This window comes from Schistocerca piceifrons, chromosome 8 (assembly GCF_021461385.2).
Source record: "Schistocerca piceifrons isolate TAMUIC-IGC-003096 chromosome 8, iqSchPice1.1, whole genome shotgun sequence".
Classification (NCBI taxonomy): domain Eukaryota; kingdom Metazoa; phylum Arthropoda; class Insecta; order Orthoptera; family Acrididae; genus Schistocerca; species Schistocerca piceifrons.
Genome location: NC_060145.1, coordinates 380770023 through 380785839, shown reverse-complemented (window position 1 = coordinate 380785839; position 15817 = coordinate 380770023). Strand labels below are relative to the sequence as shown.

The 15817-nt window shown below is 36.1% G+C and overlaps 1 protein-coding gene across 1 annotated transcript in view; it reads right to left on the bottom strand.

Moving 5' to 3' along the window:
- Positions 1–1958: 1958 nt before the first annotated feature.
- Positions 1959–15817, bottom strand: part of LOC124711126 (homeobox protein PKNOX1-like) — a 731542-nt gene continuing 717683 nt past the window's right edge. Inside the window, exon 12 of the mRNA XM_047241014.1 lies at positions 1959–7752. The gene's annotated coding sequence lies outside the window, so the exon portion shown is untranslated. The remainder of the gene's footprint in view (positions 7753–15817) is intronic.

Genomic DNA, 15817 nt, shown 5'->3' with positions numbered 1-15817 from the left:
TGTAATAAACGAACGGTGCACTCCACCTTATTAGCAGCAGGAACTCGCAGTTCTCTCATCAGACATTGCAGCAGCAGTAATTGATCTAACAACTATGCCAGATACTTGTTGTCTTATACAGGTGTTGCCGACTGCAGCACTGTATTCTGCCTGTTTACATATTTCTGTATTTGAATATGCATGCCTATGCCAAATACTTTGGCACTTCAGTGTAGTATGAAGTGCTAGAACCATGTCTCGGGCAGTAATAAATCAATGCAAAAAATCAGTTTGATTATTTTTAGCATGGTCTATACTTCGCTGAGAAATTTGTTTGGAATATTTTCTTTTGGACAGCATTCAACCAATGTAACATCTATCTGGCACAAAGCTTTCTTATAGTTCATTTTTCTTGTAAAATACACCATGATATTTCTTATTATATACCAAAATGTCAGCTATTTCTTACAGCTATAATTGGCAGGTGCCCAGTTCACTATTGTACATTTTCTCAACATTTTTATTATTATTTTCTTCACACTTTATACCACTCTGAATATTCCTTGCTTGAAGTAGTTGGCTGATTAAAAAGGGATAAGATATGTATCACTGTGCTGCAGAAAAGGTAGAAAACAAATACTGGAATGTTGTGGAGAGCAGTGAATCTTTTTTTAAATAGCCCTTGTAATCTGCAGTGACATTTTGAGTATATCGTATGGCAGTGAAACTGCAGAAATGTTATTACTAGTAAGACCTGTTCAGAGGCATACAAACTTCTCAGTGTTTTCAAAAAGCTTTGTAAGAACGGACTATTACACCACGACAACCACTTCTGTGACTTATTGTTGGCTTCAAAGTTAGGGTTCTGCAGAGGGCTCTACATGAAGAAGGCTAGTACAAGCCCTATTAAATGAAAAATGTGAACAAACAATGCAGATATGGAGACTACTCATTTGTGAAAAATGTCACCTGTGATAAGAGAAAAAGAGTGAAATTTCAAGAGGCCCTGAAAATAACTAAATGATTTTCACAACATATTTAAGATTTGTTTGCAGAACTTCTAGGTAATCCTATGTGTGACAAATGGCTGTGTAACACATTTTATAAGTAACTATTTATTTCTATAGGAATTTACCTACACTCAACTTTGCTTGATATCGGGTCTGCTGCCAGTCTTTCTTTGCATCCATATGAATGTGTGGGCAACTTCTTCAGCAGTGTAGAATATTAACTTTACCAATAAAAAAGGGCATTAAAAATGACAAATTGGTGAGAGAGAATTTAGGCCATACAGGTTCAAATGCCAGAAAATTCATCCAAAATGAAATGTTATTTATTCTACAAGCACTCGCCAGACATCTATAACTCTACAGATCCAAGGCATTTAGTTGTATTAGCCATTACCCAATATTAAAGAACATCAAGCACTGCAATACTAAAGCTACCTTTTTTTGTACGAGTCTTAATTGAGTAACAAAGTTAACTAACACCTACCAAAAATTAACATTATATTCATAATGCAAAATTATCTAACGGGATGCCTTTCAGGGTAAAATAACTACCCCCTTCTATGCATTATATTGTTTGAATCAATTTGAGAAATTAACTGCTTATAATCTTCCCTATTTTCTACAGTGATTTCAGTTTGCCCTTTCCATTTCTATACGTATAATTATATATATTCCCTGTATAATTCTCTACAGTTAAAAGTTTTACATCAACATTCAGTTCTCAACAACTTACTTGTTGAAACTTGATGTTTCAGTAAAAACCTAATTCTGATCTGTTAATAATATTGTAGCACGCCAGAACTATAGTACTATCTCTGCAGTTGGGTGACCAATAATATTTATGATAAACAACAAAATTATTCCTATGCTATCCTAACTTTACAATGGATGGCTGGAGACAGCAGGATAAGGATTGATGGAATGAGAGGAATAATTTAAAGATCTTACACATATAATAAAGTCAACATGAATATTTCAAAGCTGATTTATTGTGAACAACTCAGTGGCATGAATGAATTATTTATATGCACTTCTCAGAATGTATGTACCTATGAGAGATGAAAAATAAAAAGATGAAATTATAGACATGCAAATTTTATCACTTGTCCACCAATCAATAATCTGTTTACAACAGAGTTCACAACATTAAATACAAAATTGTTAATCACAACTTCAAAAAAGTAACAGTTACAATACTGTCCACTAATGAAAAAATTAAGAGGATACTGTTTCACTAAGAGGAGTATTTTAGGAAGTTTTCAATGAAGAAATAAAACAAAAAGTATAAAAACAAATGTCCTAAGAGAAGTACAAACTCTCAGAATTATGCCACTGCATGTGAAATACAGAGCATATATGAAATTAATCTATCATCATAAACACAATTACAATGACTATTAAAAATAAAATGACAGAGCGCTCTCCCATACTATTTCACCATCAGAAACGTATCTCACAATATGTTAATGTCCCTTCATGCACTTATCACAGACTGGTATGAATTACACGTATATATATATATCCAATGTACTGCAAAAGAAACACTCTGTAAATGGTAACGCACATGCACACATCCACACATACATACACATACACAAACACACACATGAAAAAAATTAAGCATTTGTTCTGTAGTGTCACCTCACAAAAATTAATGACTGCAAAACTCACAGCTGCTACCAAGAAACAAAGCAAATTTAATCTTCTTTTCCCTGAGTTTCAACACTTATGATGAGCATATTTTACTAATAACCAGCACTTAGTTACAGGTATAGATCTCACATAAAATTTAAATTAATAGCAGCCAAACCAACTAAAATGAACTTCCCAGCAGCAATTAATTTGATATGGCACAGGAGAAAAGATTAAGAAAAAATCTCTCAAAGATTGTTATGTGACACTTAGATTGTTACCATTTACAAAATCCTTCAACTTTGACAAAAATGACACAAATGAAAGTGTTATATACACACTAATTATCTAGCATACAAATCACAATGACTGCACATTTTATCAAAGATAGAATCTTAAAATTAAGACATGGCGGGATCGGAATCATTCTTATACATAACAAATTCTTTATACCTTGAATGTACGTATACTTTGAACAGCACCATGGCTTCTTAACCTACTTATGCATAAAATGTTTTGCTTCGTGTTGATAAGAGAGCAATAAATTTTTCAGTCCTTGTGGCTCCTGCATGTGTGTTTTTTCTGCGACTAAGGTAAACAGTAGATATAAAATAATAACCATCACGCTTCTGAAAAATTCTTATTAGATTGCCTCACATTGCAATCCCCAATTTTGTTAGTAAAAAAATATCACAACTGTAGTTCAGCTACAGTGATGACCAGCAGTTTTCTCAAGGTGAGATGCAAACTGCAAACACTCTGAGCTTGCTTCAGATTCTCTTTACAAGGATTGTCTTCCAAAAGAAATGATTAATAATAATTTAATTTTTATAATTCCAACAATAGAACCATTGAAAATAATTTGTATGAAAAATATTTGTTATGATTGTAGCAGGGAAGTCTGTAATGGAGTAAATGCAAATGAAGGAAAAAATGTAACTGTGCTTTTGAAGTGTGTGGGTGATGAGAACAGCTAATTGTCCTTTCTTCCCACTAGTGGAATCGGCTATGAAATTTGACATATGCACACTTGCTGATCAATGTAGGAAGGAGGGAGTATCCTTCGGAGGAAAAATGGCCACAATGCATTAGATAGAAAATATCCAGCATTGACATATTATCATTATCAAACTATTTCACAGTGTACAATTTACAGGACAGAACATGGCTCCCTACTCAGCTTGCCCATTTGTAACAGACATTGCAAAGATGCTGCAGTAGGGGCCTACATGTGCAGATTCACAATACCACACTTGAATCATTATTACAATTATTATTGATCATTCATAGCTTGTCTTGTAGCAAGATTTCTTGTCGCGTCTAATTTAAATAATACAAGTGCACTACAAGTTATATAATATTTGCATGCACAGTTTTTCTGTGCAATAAATATAAAACAGTGAGTTACTCCAAAACCTGCACATGCAGTATGAATTAAATACGCATTCTCACCCAAGTGGTTGTAAAAATAATTATGAAGTTACAAAATTAATACTAATGAGGCTTGAAACACTACAGCTTTAAACTGTGTACAATTCCTGTTACATTTCAAGACAACCCCCTTCAGTTTGTGGCAAGTCATCTGATAGTCTGGTGTGTATATCAGTTTGCCAATTTAAAAGCTGTAAGAACATTTCACTTGTTAACGTCAGATGTCGATGACTTCTTTAGTTTGAATTAATACTCCCTTCATTAACATTAATGGTTCTGCCAGTGTGCAATGTCTCAGAAGAAAATGCCACTCTACACAAGCATTTAATTTAGTTTAAATTACTTAAAGCCAATTTCCTTCACATGTCATCAGCATTCTGAGATAAAGTTTTCAAAAAGGATGATTGAACAGCCATGCACAGAGCCACAATGCAATAAAAACGTAACTTTTTTTTTTTTTACAGGAAAGTTAGATCTCCCATAACATGGCAAATAACAATGGCACATAACATACGTCTATTTTAGAATGTGTAGGCTAAACATGTCACAAATTTTAATGTCAGACCATATGTTTCCTTAGTGCATAGAAGACTTGTTTTGTAGTATACTCTAGTGTATAAGATTCAAAATAAGTTTAAAAAGTTATCTATACATTACATTATTATCATTATTTTTACTTCTGACAGTTATTACCTCAACAGTGGCAACAGACTTTTTGACAGCAAAAGAAACTTTCACATTATTCTAGGCACAAAATAACAACATATCAAAATTAGTCTTATGGGCTACTTATAATCTCAATTGTACTGAAAATTCTCCTATAATTATCGTATACTCTTGGACTAAAGTTCAAGACAATTTTAGTTTGGCATAGCACACTAGTCACAGTTTTTTCCACACATCCAATTTCAACTGTCAATTTTTTTTATTAAAAAACAGAAATATTACAGATAAAGGTATTTGGCCCAGCATACGTTAATACTTCCTTCACTAGTATTACTACAGTAACATAAATGGGTCTGCTGAGATACAATGTCTCAAAGTAAAATGTCATACTACAACAGGCATTTGGTTAAATGAAATTGTTTAAAGCCAATTTCTTTTCTGTATCAATAGCATTCTTATTGCAGTTATTTGCACCTTTCACTGTTACATCTAATTATAAGCTTTTGTGAATATGTAACTATCACAATAGCACATTGCTAAAACACTGGTTTTATGACACAACTTCCCTGTGCTTTAGAAACAGCATTCCATGATGGCCAACAAAAATCATGTTCTAGTGTCTCCATTGCTGACAATAAACACATAGTGTGTTCTTCAACAACATGTAAGCAGTTGTCATTTGTAATGCAGTGTATGAACTATTTTGAGCACCAGCAAATGAAAAACTAACTGATAACACTTAACTGTTTTCCTCATTTTTATTTTGGTAACAGTAATTTATTTCCATTTTGGCAGTGACAAAAATTAATACAAATAAAATTAATGTAAATCAAAGATTTCCAATTTAATCACATGGGAAGTTCTGTCACCATGTTAATTTTTCAGCAAGGTAAGTGGTGGACACAAGGCCCTCTTCTGTTTGTTTTAGTTGACTGAAGAGCACAATGACCATTAAAAGTCTGCAAACACTTGAAAGCATCAATTCTGTAAAATTTTTCCAATACAGTCCTAAATATACAGCAAAGAGATTCTCCATCTCTTTGGAGCTACGTATACTTTTACAGAGAACCATTTAATTATTATTACAGTTATTAATAATACTTTATCTGAGCAACTTGGGCGGTTTTAATGGTAAAAATTTAACACTGTGTACGTCAGTATACTGAATCTTTGAAAAGGGGTACTACTACTAGATAATAGTGTCAGAGAGAAAGATGAAAAAATGGATGTATGGGCAGAAGTACAAAATGCAGTTTCTCTTCAGGTCAAACAGAAAAGCCATCAACAATATGAGTGGCTTTTGAACAGGTTTTTTATCAGATTATAATACAAGATAATCACAATAATTAAAATAGTACTTTTAATATGGCTCATCAAACGATTTTTGTTGGTATACCATTTATATTAAATACATCCAGACAGTAATCTCAAGTTTCTTAAATGTAGCGTATACCTGGTATTTTTTCATCTTATTTAGAGGAACTAGCTTTGGAAAGATGCAGCCATGCTGCCAAGAAACAACTATGCCACTACAGAGATTAGGTCACTGTGACCCATGGTTCCAAACTTTATAAATAAACAACAAGTGCCACACACCACACCGAATAATGGATATTGACACTTTGTAGCAAGAGACTGTTTAAGAAGTTTCTTGGCAACAGGCTTGCACATTTTACGTATACATGAAGTGGCTGTTGAGGAGCCATGCTTTAGGCAAGGCAGGCCGTACCTTAAAGATTACACAAGACTTTAAATCTTAACAAATGCAACTACTGTACATATGTACATTCATTTCATCGTGCCACGAAAGAAACTGATTATTTTCCGTAATAATCAGTGCTCAAAAACATATACGCTGTACATATTCATTTTCTTCCACACGCAGGGGAGCACTATTTGATTAGGTCCATCACACATATTACATAAAATAGGTTTTTTTTTATAAGAAACCACCAAAAGTGAAACAGCAACTCACTCACTCATTCATTCACATTGCTGACAACACAAACTTCTGCCATAAAACATCAACTGATGGAATGTTTCAATTTTAATCCAGCATTCATGAAAGAAATACTGTGTGGAAGACTATGGCACAGACAGGAATTAAATCAACATTTTCGTAAGGAAAGCAAGTTACTAAATTACTGTGTTTGAATAGTTTACAGGAATAGAGCCATGTAGAATAGTCCAGATAACCTAATACTGTTTGGTAAACTCCCCAACATTCTCAAGGCACTAAAGTTTAGTGTCGTTAAAGCCTTGAGAATCATAGGGAGGTTACTCATCGAAATAATGGCCAATTTGAACAATTCTACCTAGTCACATCCCCATAAATGCTGTTTGGATTTCACACCAAACTACTGGTTTCACAATATAATAAGGATACCAGTTTGAGACAAGTTCACATATTGTATATGATTTTAGCAAAGAATATGCCAATTTATGGAGTGTCATGGTTTTTAAATCATCCCAGTGTAAGGCCAAATATGGAAAGATTAAAAGAGAGAAAGGGAGAGAGATATAGAGAGTGAGGATATTCCTAAACTCAAAATGAGACATAGAGAACCAAGAGCTATAAAATGTAACTATGAGGTTTGTTACATAGTATATCTACCATATTACAATCTTCCACAGATGAGCAGTGGTAGTAAAAACATTAATGTTACAAATTCATCAACTTAACAGGAGCAATGTAACACAGTGGAATGAGTTGCTGTACTTCCTTTCATTCATTTCGCTGATTAGGACACAGTGTCTGTTGCTAATAAAGCCAGATTCTTAACTTTTGTGAAGTAAATATTCTACATTATCTTTATTGGTTTCAACCAAATTTTTGTTTTCAAGCAATAAATAAGGGAATACCTGTATATCAGACTGACTAATTATGCAAAAAAAGCACTTGAGAATAGAATAAAACCGCAGAAACTTCAAGCACAAAACACTATGTTGACTTGGCCATAGAGTGGTACTCCAAATAGAATTCTGCTGCTGGCGCCAAAACAAGATTATGCAAGCGAATGAATCCATACAATTCCTGAAATGAAGGGAGAGGAGAGAAATATATTAGAACAATATGAAGATACACTGAGCAATATCAAACAAATACACACACACACACACACACACACACACACACACACACACACACAAATGCGCACGTGTAGAGAGAGAGAGAGAGAGAGAGAGAGACTAATAACTAACTGTAAGATAATTCTTATTTATTTATATTGTTCTTAATTCAATCACAGTTTTCCCCAGCAGCTAAACGTTTCGTTAAATTATTTTTTTTTTCTTTCTTTTTTTTAAAAAAAGGAAAATGGGGTATGCTAAAATTTTATTTTTATGTTTCCTTCCTGCAACTAGACTGCTTAGTCCATTATACAGAGAAATTGCCAATGAAAATATTAGTACTATATATATCAAAAATTTAGAAGAAAAAGTATTTTTACATTTAAATGATTCACTCAGTGAGTGTCGCTGCATATTGATTTAGAAGCACACTGTTGCTGACACATTAGGCCTTTAAGTGGGTATGACTGATATATCTGTCTGCGTGATTCTGCACCTTGTAGTAAATGAGAATGACAAGTTACAGGCCAAATGATCTTGTTGTGCTATTAGATAAAGCTTGTTCTGCTAGATGGTACCTGTTAACAGTGAAGACAGCATGTTCTCAGCTATTTCTAGCATTTGTTTCATGAGCATGCTTCATGCATCCAACCCTGTGTTTACTAATGGATGCAATGGAGAACAGGAGTCATTTGTCAAATTCAAAACAGAAAGGTGCTTTTATAAAGTGATGACAACTTTAGTGACAAACCAGTGTGTGTACCAAGGTACAAACGCTGAGGAAAGTGATACGTGACGTGGATTCAAAATCATCTGGCAGCAATACAACACTGCAACATATACTGTAATGAGATTTTGTGCACTTTGACTCAGCTCAACATTGCTTTTTGATGACTGATAAGAGTGATATAAATGCCAAACAATGGAAATTCTAGGATGCAGTTTGATGCTCACGTCAGATGCAGCTGCAGTCTGCACTTGGGCCCCAGTGCATGCAGTCAATCACCATGTGTACATGAGTTGCACTTGCATGACCATGTGTGTGTTTTCTATTTCGGAAGGAGGATTCTTTCATCTGAAACTCTGTCTGCAACTCAGTGTGCCTCCTCTATGTTGTAAATGTGTCACATACATAGAATAATGTGACTGGTTGTTAACAGAATCTATAGTCGATTCTTTGTGCAAAACAATAGATGAGCAAACAAACTTTTATTAGAATCATTACATAGCTCTTAATCCACTTCAGCAACAAGTCTATGACTTATAGTTGGCAAGACACAAAAGATGACTCCTTTCCAAACTTCCCCACTCTATCCCTCTCTCATCTCTGAGAAAGGCTCTAGTAGTTCGAAAAGTCAGAAAGACTGTTTGTTTGATTTGTGTTAATTTTCGTTATTATCTATTTCTTTGTGAAAATACATTCAAGAAATTAATTGCCAGAAACATGGGTTGGGAACTAAATTAATTTCATTGATCTCTCCTTATAATTTTATGGTTTTAAATTTCTTCTTCTTCTTTTTCTTACTCAAAATTTTCTGCTTACGCAAAGCGTCTTCCAATCTTAAATTTTCTCCCTCAGTCTATTGTTCAGTATTTCCTCCCACTGTAGTCCTCTCCAATTCACATCACATCATCCTTTACCTGATCCCTCCATCTTGTTTGTGGTCCTCCGATTGGTCTTCTTCCAAATTCTGTCCATTCCAGATCTCTTGTTGTTGGTTCTCCTTTTTCCATCTTTTAAAATGAGCAATCATTTCAACCTCTTTCTCACCATATTTTCTTTTAAGGTGTATTGATCTGAAGTGTGTTTCATACTGTTACATTTCCAATCCCATTTCCACTCATCTTTTCTTTTAAGGTGTATTGATCTGAATGTGTGTTTCATACTGTTACATTTCCAATCCCATTTCCACTCATCTTAGCTCAGTTATAGATGACACACAAACATGGTGCTTAACTTCACAAATGCTGTTGATGTGTAACGCAGATTGTGAGCAATGCTGGACGTGGCCACCACAAGGAATGATGGAAATGAAATACTAAATGATTAATGGAAAATCTCATATAAAGATGTGAAACAAATACTAACAAAGAGATAGAGGGGCTGACCAGTACTTAGCTCAGTACAGCTGATAGATACACATAAAACAGAACTGAAAATTTACGTTCTTAGCTTTCGGAACAAATGTTCCTTCATCGGGGAGGAGAGAGGGGAAAGAAAGGGAAGAAGGGAAAGGAGATTCAGTTACTCACAACCCAGGTTATGAAGCAACAGGGAAAGGAAAATAGGGAGGGTAGCAAGGATGAAGGCACGGTTGTCAGAGGGAAGCCAAAGAATATCTTTGGCTTCCTTCTGACAACCATGCCTTCATCCTTGCTACCCTCCCTATTTTCCTTCCCCTGTTGCTTCATAACCTGGGTTGTGAGTAACTGAATCTCCTTTCCCTTCTTCCCTTTCTTTCCCCTCTCTCCTCCCCGATGAAGGAACATTTGTTCCGAAAGCAAGGAACGTAAATTTTCAGTTCTGTTTTATGTGTATCTATCAGCTGTACTGAGCTGAGGTAAGTACTGGCCAGCCCCTCTATCTCTTTGTTAGGAAATGAAATACTGTCTGTTGACGGTTGATTTTAAGTGACCAATGACTGAACTGTGGCAGATGATGCATTTTGTAGTTCTGAATTTAAACTCGTGTCCCAACCTAACCTCAACTTCATGATGTGCTAACAATAGCATTCAACAATCTGCGGCAGAACTAAAATCACGATCGCTTTGTCCATGGTGATTAATGTTAACCTGTACGAGCAAACTCAAGACAGGAAAATTTAAATTTTAGCACTAAAAGCAAACTGTAATTACTCACTATCATTGGTTACCTGAAAATACCCTCATACTGCCTCGACGAGCTGCCATTTTACCAACTGATATAAAGGGTTCTGGTTGACACTAGATTACAGATTATAGATTACAGGCAATACAGGCACATTCCAAATGAAAAAAGAACGATAGGAAGAAAAATAAGAGCAAAGGCCTTGTTGGCCGAAAGCTCTTTCTGGCAGTCTTTTCGTTGTGCCTACCTGGGGTTCAACATCTCTGTTATATGGTGAGTAGCAACTATCCTTTGCATAATATTGCTATGTTCTGTCCTGGTTTTTCCATTGTTTGCTACACAAAACGATCATTTGTGCATCTACGTGAAACTATGAGACAAAACAATGAGCTCTGTGTTAAAGACTTATGGAAGAAATCCAATGTTTTTGATGTTGTGGAATTGTTGGACAGTCCTGGAATGAACTTCCACAAAAAATTTTAAATGGCATCTGAAAAACCTGTTCAATTTTTTTTTTCATCACTGAACCTGGGGAGAATCAGTGTCAGATCATGATCAAGTTGATAATGTAATTGAAGAAGCGGTCGATCTTGCCAGACTATTAAATTTAGAGGTGGATGATGATTATGTTCAAGAACTGCTGGATTCACACAATTAGGAGCTGAAAATTGGTAATGGAATGTGTGACCAAGAGCAAAACATTAAACAGTTTGACTCTTTAGACCAAGTTCAATCAGACAATCAAATGCTAGTTGCATAGTTGACAGACAACCTCAGTTGAATTAAAAAAGAATTACAAATCTTAGAAAAAACAGACTCCAATGGAATGCACATTTCTGCTACAAAATAGGGAATACAAAATTTATTAGTGTGTTACGAGGAAATTTTGTGAGAGAAGAAAAAAATAGAAACTGACTCAGCATAAGACAATGTTAGATTTCATGAAGCCTTCTACATCACATTAACTTCGCTTTACATTAGTGCATGATACTGTACTGTAATACAGCGAGGTAACAGAAGACATGGGATAGTAAAACGTGCATTGGCGGAGCTGTTGTACGTACTCAGGTGATTCATGTGAGAAGGTTTTGGACGAGAATATGACTGCATGACGGGAATTAACAGACTTTCAATATGGAATGGTAGTTGGAGCTAGATGCATAGGACATTCCATTCCAGAAATCGTTAGGGAATTCAACATTCCAAGATCTACAGTGTCAATATTATGCCAAGGATACCATATTTCAGGCATTAGCTCTCACCACGAACAATGCAGTGGCCAATGGCATTCACTTAATGGCCGACAGCAGTGGAATGTGTGTAGAGTTGTCAGTGCTAACACACAAGTAATGCCAGCTGGTAAGAGCTGATGATAGAGTTTGAGTATGGCACAGATCCCACAAAGCCATGGACCCAGGTTGTCAACAAGACACTGTGCAATCTGATGGTTGCTCCATAATAGTGTGGGCTGTTTTTACATGTAATGGACTGGGTCCTCTAGTCCAACTTTACTGATCATTGACTGGAAATGGTTATGTTTGGCCACTCACGGACTATGTGTTCCCAAAGCTGGTATTTTTATGGATGACAATGCTGGGCCACAGTTGTTCACAACTGGTTTAAAGAACATTCTGGACAATTCAAGCGAATGATTTGGCCACCCAGATTGCCCGACATGAATCCCATTGAACATTTATGAGACATAATCGAGAGATCAGTTCCTGCACTGTGCTGAGCAAAAGGAGCTCCGACACAATATTAGGAGGTATCCTGTGACTTTTGTTCCCACAGTGTATAATTTGTTGTACAGTTGATCATTTTATAAAACATTTTTCTTCCAAATTACATTGCTTTCTTTAGTCTCTGGTCCCAATTGAACATAATCTGCGTGTATTTGTGAGCAAAATTAGACCTCAACTTACATTAATTTTACGTACACAGTTAACGCTCAGTCCCACCTGTTGCATAAGTCTACTGTTTCTGAATCTGAGTTGTGTTCTTTTTGACAGTTCCAGTCTATTTATCCTAAAACAGTATTCCCATGTATCTTCACTTTGACACTGTATCTAATGCTACACAAAGTTTTAAAATAATGATTCCACACAAATTAAAGACAATACACATGAAAGTTCATATGTAGAAATGTCCTAAGTTATCATGGTCTGTACAAATACAGTAGCACATGGAGGCAACATACGAATGTTGCTAGTCTTTCATCTGGTTTTTTATAAGCTACAAGATGTTATGAGGTTATCTTCTGCTGTTCTTGGAGCTTCTCAGTTTATTGTATCAGCCACCAAATCTACAGAAAATAGTCCAGAGAATTGTGAATTGAATTAATTTAAATTGTGATTTAGTTATAATACACACATCTTAGTTATTTGATTTGAGCAAAAAAGACATGCGAGTTCAAATGGTTCAAATGGCTCCGAGCACTATGGGACTTGACTTCTAAGATCATCAGTCCCCTAGAACTTAGAACTACTTAAATCTAACTAACCTAAGGACATCATACACATCCATGCCAGAGGCAGGACACATTAAGTTGCAGACAGACACAATCAAAAGACACTTACACATAGGCTTATGGCCACAGCCTTCATAAAAAAAACCAAGAGAAACATACCATTCATTCGCACAAGCAAGCACACTTCACGGAGTCATGACCACCAACTGTGGCAGCTTGGGCAGTCTGAGCTGCCGGAGTTGGCTGTCAAATGTTTCTCTTTGCTTTTCTGATGAAGTCTGTGGCCAAACATTTTTTTATGTAAATGTCTTTTAATTGTGCTTGTCTGTAGCTTAATGTGTTAATTTTATGGTAAATAGCAATTTATTTTTTCCTCATATTATATGAGTGATCAAAATAGTTTCCATGAATAATTTTAAACTGCTATGTGAAAAGACAATACTATAAACACAGTGATGGCTGGCTATCATATGCTAATGCGTTATGGCACACTGCAAATATCACACTAAAATTATGCCATTTCTCCTTGAATGCATGCTGGTATGCAAGTAAAATGGATTAAAATACTTTCGTAGCGCTCTCTCCATAATAGCTAGAAACCAGTGTAAAAAAAAAAAAAATGGTCAGTTGTGCTATGATCAACTAGGAGAAGCATCACAGCCGTTTGTCTTCTACTATGCATGCTCCGATGTGACATCATTCATTCTGGCACTATGAGTGCTACATTGCTCACAGCACTATGTCAGTATCTTTCTTTGAAGTTGTGTGTAGTGTACTGCACAAGTGTGGTGTATGATGGTGTTTTATAGAACAGTTGTTGTGATGGCACTGTGGGCAAGTGGGCCAAAGCAAGGACTGGTAATTGGCAGACCTGGGTTTGATTCCCACTGACAACAACTTTTATTTATTTTAAATCCTTTGCTATGTTAAACTATTAATCATAAAATTTAACTCTGTTTAAACAGTTTAATTTATATGTGTAAAATTAATGTATTCAATTCAGTTTTGATTACTACCACTGTAAGTCAGAAGGCCACCACATTGTAGCATATTGGTATAATTTTTCACAAGTTGCCACTGCGTACTTTTGTAGGAAGGGAAGTGTTAATAACTTCAGATTTTCTTAGTTAATGGGCAACACAATTTTCTAGTATATACAGTACACCTTTCTTATGATTATTTTCTGTAGTTCCAATATAGGTTGCTCGAATTTCCACAAACACTGTCAACTTAAGAATCCAACTGGTTATGATGTACATTATTACTCATTCAACTATAATGAAGCAAAGGGCAATACTGAACATAGGTAAAAGACTACATGTAGAATCAAAATAGTGTGATCTGAAATAAAGTGTCATAATGAAGTGACGTTTATGGTAAAAAAGGTTGTTTCTGGAAAAAATTACAAACAATACAAACCATACAAAATCTCTGTACCTGCTTGGTTCAGATCAGATATACAGTTGAATTATTCAGGTACTGAAAATTATTTATTATCCCCAATACATCTGTCTGGCGTTTAAAAACAATTTATTTCAGAAACACCAGCAGAGGTTAGGATTGGAGTAGAAAGTGCTGGGTGGGTGGGTGGATGGGGCACATTTTGCACAGGGATATGACCCTTGTGATAGGGAATTGGATTGGGAATGGCACAGGGATGGACTAGGATGTTGTGGAGATTGGGTGGGTGATGGAACACGACTTTAGGAGGGGAGGGAAGTACATCGGGTAGTATGTCCCTCATTTCAGGCAAGATGATAGGTAATGAAAGCTGTGACAAAGATTTGGTTCAGTTGTTCCAGTCCAGGGTGGTGCTGGGGGATGAAGAGGACACTCCTTTGTGGCTGGTTCTTGGGGGTAGTGGGAGGGTGAGGGATATGAGGGGAAATAGCATGGGAGATCTGTTTGCAGACTAGGTCTGGGGGATTGTGCCTGTCTGTGAAGGCCTTTGTGAGACCCTCAGCATACTGATATAGGGAGTTTTTGTCACTGCAGATATGCCATCCACAGGTGACCAGATTGTATGGGTGAGATTTTTTCGTGTGAAAGTGATGACAGCTATCAAAATGCATGTACTGTTGGTAGTTTGTGCGCTTAATGTGGACAGAGATGCAGATGGAGCCATCAGAGATGAGGAGGTCAACATCTAGGAAGGTGGCACAATGAGTTGAGGAGGATTGCATGAAGCAGATGGGAGAGAAAGTGTTGAGGTTGTGAAGGAATGAAGATAGGGTGTCTTGGCCCTGAGTCCAGATCATGAAGATATCATCAATTAACCTGAACCAGACTAGTGGTTTGGTGTTTCGGGAGGCTACAAAGTTCTCCTCTAGATGGCTTATAAAACTGCTGGCATATTAGGGTGCCATGCAAGTGCCCACGACTGTGCCGCAGACTTGTTTATATACCTTCACTTCAAATGGGAAGTAGTTGTGCATTAGGATAAAGTTAGTAAGGTGCATGAAGAATGAGGGGTGGGTTTGGAGTCTGAAGGGCATTGGGAAAGTAGTATTCAATAGGCATGAGGGATGTTTGTGTATATGGAGGTGACATGAACAGTGACGAATAGGGATCCAGAAGGTAAAGGGTTGGGGATGGTGGAAAGTCGTGAAGGATGTGGTTAGTGTCTTTGACATGGGAGGCTAGATTACAGGCAATTGGTTGGAGGTGTTGGTCAATGAGGGCCAAATTTTTTTCAGTGGGGGCACAATAACTAGTTACAATGGGGTGCCCAGAACT